The 8,459-nt window shown below is 38.6% G+C and overlaps 1 non-coding gene across 1 annotated transcript; it reads right to left on the reverse strand.

Annotated features, from left to right (window-relative positions):
• Positions 1-1,337: 1,337 nt before the first annotated feature.
• On the reverse strand, positions 1,338-1,411 carry Trnat-agu. The gene has a single exon. It is a non-coding gene; the product is annotated as a tRNA-Thr (tRNA).
• Between the last annotated feature and the right edge of the window lie 7,048 nt (positions 1,412-8,459).

An 8,459-nucleotide genomic window follows, 5' to 3' on the forward strand; every position in this document is an offset into this window, starting at 1 on the left:
AATACTATTTGATTCGATATCCATAAGACATATTCTGATGCTTCAATCAAAGCACATGGATATAGATGTGATATTTACGACCAGAAATGTCGTATATTCAAACCGCGGCCATCCAGCCGATCACCGAAAAACTGTATGCGTTTATTTTAGCTGACTACATAATGTTTTCCACAATTGAAAATACTAACTTTCATATTATGAAAATTGCACCACAATCTGTGGCGGGCCGAATCAATAAACGCGGACGCAAGTAATAAAATTGTCATGCATTTGAAATTAAATTCGGAGGGACATTCAGGTAGGTGAAGCAAAAAAGTTAGCAGAGAGAGAGGAGGAAGAGTCAGATAGGAGAAGCAAAAAGTTAAGCGGAACATTTCCGTTAGAGTCTATGTGATGCACCACATATAGATTTTTTTACATTGAGAATGGTTTCCGAGGTGCTTTTTTCACTCATTTTCGCAAATAAATTCCTTTCCTAAAGCACGCACCGGTATATGGACTTTAGTAGCTCATAAATTCGCTAACCTTGTTAAAGTTTTAATAGAATAATTTTTAATGCTGAGCAAAAGTTACACCTGAATATAACTTGAAAAAATCTATTTCAGTCATTTTTTTCTTATGGACTTATTCACCAAGGGCGTTATATGAAAAAAAAATTCGGACGATTACATTTGAGGAGCAGGTAAATTTCGGAGGGATTCATTTGATGGGGTCATTAAGACAGTATTTCCAAAATATTTCGTGGGTGGGGGAAACTTGAATTCCCACTATGGCCTTGTACATCATCTCAGTCGCTTGAAGTGAAAAACGAACGAAGAGAAAAAAATAATGCTGTTATATCTTAATTGATTCCTATACTTTCACATCAATATATTTATCATTCTGTGATTGCTGCGTAACTAGAACCAATATTATTACACTAACATTGTCACCCAATCTATTTCAGTCATTTTTTCCCTAATGTACTTATTCATCAAGGGCGTAACCTGAAAAAATTCGGACCTTTTCTAACATCGTCACTCGACTGGTACCCTTAGTAAAAAAAATTCAGCCTGCAAGAACCAACAATTATACCTTTTTTCATTAAAAAACCGTATCTTGTCGGGATACGACGCAGGTGCAAGATTATACAATTTTGCACAACAAGAGTAGGTACAACATTTTTATAGCTTGAAATGGCTGAAAAGGATTGGGCAAAAACTTATGCCCGAATGAAAAGTTTCATTTCCGATTATTTACGCGTTGAAAATGTTTTTGAGTATCGGAAATAGCTAAGCAAACATAAGACTAAGTGTTAATTCCATATCTACCTCTACATTACATGAATAAAAATAATTAGGCACCGGCGAGATTCGAACTCACGATCTCCTGTTTACTAGACAGGCGCTTTAACCAACTAAGCCACGGCGCCGTTACGTCTTCTTACAATTTATGTTGATCAACACAGACTGCCAACGAGAAAGAAGAAGACGAGGGGAGGGAGAAGTAGCAGAGGGAAGGAGGAGAAACCTGATGTGAGAGGGGGAATCAATCGAAAAAAAAACTGTACAAACCGTCAAAAATGGTATTTTTTTGGCGTCGCAAGCGGTCGAAAATTATTTCCAAGTATCACATTCTATAAGCTTTGTTGTGTAAATATATCGAGGGAACTCGGCGAAACTATTTTTATGATCCTACATGACTATAAAAATTCGACAAAAAACATGGTCCGCCATTTTGTAACGTAGCGGTCACAAATAACATAAATTAGTCGTGAAAGTTGATGAGAATTAAAAATATCAAACCGTTTAATAATATTGTCAATTTGTTTTGCAATTTAATTATTACAAAAGGCGTGGAATTGGTTTTAACATTCTGAATTTCGAATAAAATTCAATGCGGGAAATGCTTGCGAAATTTTTTCAACTTTGAGGCCACTTATTTTGTTTAAAAAGTAACCCTAAGACAAACGGTGTGCGTCAGTTTATGCATTAATGTACTGACAACAACTGTGCGAAGTTTCAACTCCCATACTCAAATTTTTGACGTTTGGTCCAGTTTATTTATATTTCAGCCCACAGTGTGCAGGACCGAAGGCTTAAACCACGGAATAGGCTTGTGTGACATGATTTCATAAACATAGGGAAAGGAAGCACAGGGCCAAATTTTTCCTTCATGTCTCTCTCGATTGCTGTATTAGTTCCTTGGTCTTATACTCAGCTCATGAGAATATCGCACAGAATCACTCCAATAAATCACTCGATAATCGAGTAAGACATACACTTTCAATAACATGAACAATAATTTAAACATATATTCAAATACGCAAACAATACATTTTCAGCTTCCTCTTCCTCATTGCCAAAAAATCTGAACAATGATTATTTACTAAAATGACCAGAAATATGCTCTAAGGGGTTTAGATTTCACATGGATAGTTAAGTTCCGTGCATCAATGTCAATAAAAATTATCACTATCTAAATATTTAAGGTTTTACATCTCAGCTCTGAATTTCAGCAACTAAGTGAGGGAAAATTTATTCAAGCTCGAGAGAAGCCTGGAGGCGCTTGAGATGTGGGTGTGGAGAAGAATGAAGGCATTAAAGTCGACGGAAAGGAGGAAGAACGACGAAGTACGATTTTACATGAATTGAGTTGCGTGTCGGTATAGGGAATGATCATTTTTTTATTATCATGCGAAAAGCGGATAACTGATGCTGCGATTCTGAAATTGTGCCACAATGTTATAATATTTCGAAACTTTCGATAGCAAATGACTCCGATACGCTAGAGAATAAAATTGAATTATAATAAATTAAATTATTCTCGATTCAATTTACAAGTAAATATTTGACCAGCTTTGAAAACAAGGAGCAAAACTCAGCATTTTTGAAACGATGATTTCGGGCTTAACTGCTTAACTGAGTGAAAACTTTCCATCATGGAAAATGGAAGAATGAATTGTTAGATATTCAGTAATGTATGGATGTTAAATATATAATACTAAAATGAACATAAGTGAACCTCACAAATTTTATTCTTTCATTTTCCTTGCTTCGTATTTTATTTGCACGCACGGATTAATTATTGGATAAGCCAAGCTATGTAGACTAAGCATCGGTCTAAACCCAATATCAAAATGATAGAGCGGTTTGGTCAAATCAAGAGTGGAAATCAATTCAAACCTACCGGGAGAAAAAAGAATAGAAGGTAAAATGCGAGCATGAAGAATTTTTTTCCTTGAGACCGAGACAACGAGTTTTCCACCCATCTTTCTTTCCCTCTCTCCCCCCACCCCTGATTTCCCCGCATTTTCTACCGCATTCCAATGGAAGACTTCGATCGATACAACTGGTTACGGTTTTGCGTCAATTCTACCCTGTCCCACACCCATCTCAACGGCAGCACCGCTCCTCAATATATTTCTCCCCCTCACTCCCCCTTTCCTTCGGGAAGGAGCGAAACTTGATGTAACGACGAGGAAATGGTAATCGCATGAAGATGACGGGAGGGTTTACAGGAGGCTGGGCAGGCGGTGGCGGGTTATTTCCATTCGCAACGGGCACTGATTGTGCGGTCCCCTCATTTGCACCCTTCGACACAGTCGCATCCCGGACCGTGAAATTCCCCCACGAGAAGGTCCCACGGTGGTGCTGGGACTCCCACACCGTTGAGCATTCCGCCCATACTATGATCAGCGCCTCCCCAGCAATCGGCCTATGCCTTTCCTTAACTGTCGTGTTTATTAAACCGAACTTAGGAGGATTAATAATGCACGCGATACTTCACACCGAAAGAGGATGTATCACTCCCGCCTGGCCGGTCGCATTTTGTCTGTTTTCTTTTTTGCGTAAGTTCAATTTTATTATTTATTTATTTACTTATTTTTTAAGGAGTTGCTCACATACAGCATTTCTGCCAATTTATAGTGACGCAGTAACGGACATGAAATTTTAACATAAAAAATCAGAACAGAGAGTACATAAGATAGTAAAGAACTAAAATAGAAGACTCGTGGAAAGGGAGGTAGAGAGGGAGGTTTATCTATTAGCCGGGGAATGGGACATGGCGAGTTTGACAAATGAGTTTAAGGGCAGAAAAAACGGATCAATATTGTCTGGTAATGATTTGAGCAGGGAGCAAAGGCGGTGTTGGAGTGAGCGCTTAACGAGGGATAGTCGTACGAAGCAAGGAGGGGATAGGCGTATGAAGCAAGGAATGTGTGAATTTATCGTGAGTGAAAAGAAAAACTTTTTATGTTCCACCTAATATATTTTCAGGCACCACTAGTCTCGACGCATTGGAGTATTCTTCCTCCCTACCTAACCTGGATGGCGTATAAGGATGATAAGAAGGACTTTTGATTTTCTCTTTGTACCTGAAATTGACGCCGCTGAGTCGAAACTAGTTGTACCTGATAAGAAATTGGAGGAACATAGCAAAGTTTTTGTTTACATTTTCTATAAAAATGAAGATATTTTCCTTCAATCCATGCATAAATATACGGTAAAAAGGAATCAACAGGAATGTTTACATAAGTAATTTTACAGAAATATACGTAACATTATAGCCAGGGATTGAATATCGAAATGGAAAATCGCATTACATAGATATAGCATAGAAAAATTATTATCTCGCGTTAGCAGAATAGGACTTCAAATTACAGTGAACGCACGAAAGAGAGCAGAGAAAACAATCGAAAGACTTAGGATGTGCGTCAAATAATGAGCTATTATAAAAAGAATAAAAGCGATTAAAATAAAAAAGGAGATTCGACTGTTTTTTCACCCGGAAATGGAGAGTGTCTCCGAAGGTATTTTAAAGCCAACTACGTCATTCCTTTCGCAGGAAGAGGTATCTCGACAAAAAAAAACAGAAACTCTTTTCGTGCCAAGAAAGGACATAAATACAGAAAGGCGAACTCCATTGCATCGATGCACATGACGAAAAAACAAAAAAAAAAACCTGCCCCTTAATTGAAAAGACGACTTGGGAATGAAAATCTGAACTTTCAACCAAAAATTCACGAATCTATCGACATGGTTATATAATATAAACACTCCACCTACAAATTCTATTATCTTATGATACACGAGAAAAATGAGATAGTGGTACGACTGTGTGGATTCATGACGTCACCCCGCAGCGAGGATATCACAAGGAGGTTACTCTATACTGGAAGGGGCACGACTCATTCATGTCCCAGCAAAACGTGGCAGGAATAGGGGTGATTGGCTGGGATGGGTCACACCTACATTGTTTAAAGCATTGGCAGTCTCCCAAGAGTCACTGAGTAAAATTCATAGAAAGTTTCGGTCTTAATTCACAAATAAATTAAAATATACTTTCTAACGCACACATTAAACCATCTTCTTCGATTACGTCATTTGTAGCATAGGCAAAATTATGTCCCAGATATCTTTTATGGAAAAAAATGAAAGTGGAGCTCCACGATTACGCTGTACAATTAGACCAGCGATGCATAAAATTTAAGCTATGTAAGATTCATTTTACAATAAAAGTTTCCCACATTTGTAGAGCGTGAGGCTAATCCGGTTTAGCTAAATAGTTGCGCTCTGTATGTTGCTGTACATGTCGATAAACGCGGTAAACTATCAACCCAAAATGGCAGGACTCTGACCACGAAAATAATTTGTAAACTACGCCTCCTCTTACATCAAACACCTAGGGGGATTACTCTAAATTTAAAGATTCGTACGCACAAAGCTTTCGACCCAAGTACGCCGTTTTTCCGTTCCCTCGTCACACTAACGGAAAACCGCGTTCCCGATGGGATCTTGATAAGACTCCCACTTGTCATCGGCTTTTCCAACGGTCGACTTGTCAGCGTTTACACAAAACCGATGACTGCGCCAGCATTTGTATGCAGGACGGACGGCGAAACCCACAAATATGGACCGGACCGGAAACCTAAAGGGCTCGTTGAAGACGCATTCAGTAGGTGGGTACTTCCAAGGCGAACATCATTTTGAAGAAGTGGCCCAAGCACACAATGGGAAACCAAAGCATGAGAAATTTTTCAGCATGCCCGAGTAACTCAACGTCTACCGCGGAAATCGAACCTGGCACCGATCTGCTTAAGAGATAAATACGTTCTGCCCTCAGCCACCCAGATGAAAGGTCTTTATCCGGAGTACGTTTAAAATAAATAGATTCATAGTTCTCTGAATCTTTAGATCAAGTGTGACCTAAACCTAGTCTGAAGATGTGGCCACCAAGGGCCGCGAAACGTCATCTGTGAAAGCCTTAAGCAGAAATTGATTCATGATTCCACCGTTACTTAAATTCTCTTCCTTCGTAATTGGCTGGAAATCGTAACATAGTTTCACACGTCTCTTTTTGTGATACTTTTTTATTTGAAGACTATTAACAACTCGAGAAATATTCTTTATTTATTTATTTCTCACTTCCCCGCAAACAGCACAGAATGGCCTTTATAGCGTGAGTTGCAACATTAACAAAGTACAACACAAACATCCATGCCCTGGATAGGGACCACATACCCAGGCGGGATTCGAACCCCCGACCGTCGGATTGGCAGACGAGGACTTTACCCCACCACCACCGAGGCCGGCCTTGTAATTAGAATCTTGCATTTAGAATCAATTTTCATACCATAATTACGTCGGTAGGTGCATGAAAAAAGGCAAAATTTCGTGGTCTATGGTGGCCACATCTCCAGATCAGGTCGCGGTCAGACTTGAACTGAAGATTCAGACTTGACCTAAAGATTCAGACCTAATCTGAAGAAGTGGCCACCATAGGCCACAAAATGTCATCTTGTAAACAACTTCGACGCAGATAACCCGAAAACCATGGAGAGAACTATGAATCTATTTATTTAACGCGTAATCCGGTGCCCTTCATCTGGATGGCTGAGAACAGAAGCACGAGTTAGGGATACGAGTTCTTGTTAAAGTAACCAAATTTTGGTACATGAAAATAAACTTCATTCAGGTCATTTTGAGACTGAGAAACAATAACTTTTCCAATTTCTGAAAAAAAAGGCCGGCCTAATGTTTATGGTTTAGATGACTTGTGCTAGGATATGACTTCAACTATTTAAGCACTTTTTTAATTCATTGATTTATTCATTCCTATACAACCAAAAACAGCACCATTGGCGTGTTACATGGGGGTTTTTACCTTAACAATTAGAAGTACACGATAATCCATACCCGGGATAAGGGTAACTTCCAAGGTCGAACCCGCGACCTCTTGCGTTGTAAGGCCAAGACTTAACGTCGCCACGGAAGAGAAAAACATCTTGAATGTAGCAACGTGAGGTTTTAACTGAACGTATGTGTTTACATCGGAACATAATAAGCCACATCACCGGACCTCATTCGCAAGAATTCCTTAAGATTTATCCTATATTAGATACCTTGGTTCGAAGGCTTTACCTTTCGAGACTTGTCATTGAACTTTTCTCCAATGCTGCGAGGAAAAAATAGTTGGGAACCTTCAACTCTAATCTCGGGCTCTTCTTCATGCTTCTTCATATGCGTTCACGAGTCGCAGCTCCACTTTTCTGGAAAGTCATATTCCTCTTTCTCGCGACCTTCCACGTCATATTTACTGTCCACACGTTAGGTCGCGGGAAAATGTGTTCCAGCTCATATTTCTAGGGAGAGAATTACATTTCAGCAGCCCGAGGAAATTTTTCATAAAAAGAAAAAGACTCTTCGTTGGCGTGCTCCGGGGTCATCGCTAGAAAACTCTATCTCATCCGGGAGACACATTTTTTTGAAAAAGGGATATGAGCAAGCTAGTTAATTAATCAGTGACCGACCATGATGATGTTAAAGGAAGTGGTAACTATTTGATTATTATCAGATAAAACATGTTTCAGTCGTTAATTTGGTAGATGCCTCGGATGGAAGATATCCCTTTTTTGTTTACATTAATGTAAATAGCATTTCAATTCGTTGGCCCTAATACGGATAGAAGAATATTGGTTAATATCAGGAACCTAATGATAGATAAAATGAATTACGAATAGTTAACTATATTATCGAATACCTATTTTTTTGGTCTAAATTTAAAAAGTAACTTTGTTTAATGAAATTGAGAATTCTATCCTAACTTTATTAATTAAAATTTTTGGACGATACCATATTCTATCACCACATATACCACACACTATCCTTCTTGTTAAGCATCTCACATACGACTATAAAAAATATTTGCGTATTGATTTAATTACCTTAAAATTGAATATTCGTTCAATATTTTGGAAGAAGTGTATTTTGCGGTCCACATACATTAATTTGCAACGCAGAACGTTCCCCAGTTGTCTTCTTCCTATTTAAATGGAAATTTCATAATTCATCTAGCGAAACGTTTAATTCGAATCATTCTGTGGCTTATGTTAGTAACAAGCAAAACCTATGCCGTTGGTACTTTTTATGTGTCTCACATTTAAAACGCTTTCTACTCCCTTTTGCTGCTTGCATTAG

Source organism: Ischnura elegans, chromosome 5, assembly GCF_921293095.1.
Source record: "Ischnura elegans chromosome 5, ioIscEleg1.1, whole genome shotgun sequence".
In the NCBI taxonomy this organism is placed as follows: Eukaryota; Metazoa; Arthropoda; class Insecta; order Odonata; family Coenagrionidae; genus Ischnura; species Ischnura elegans.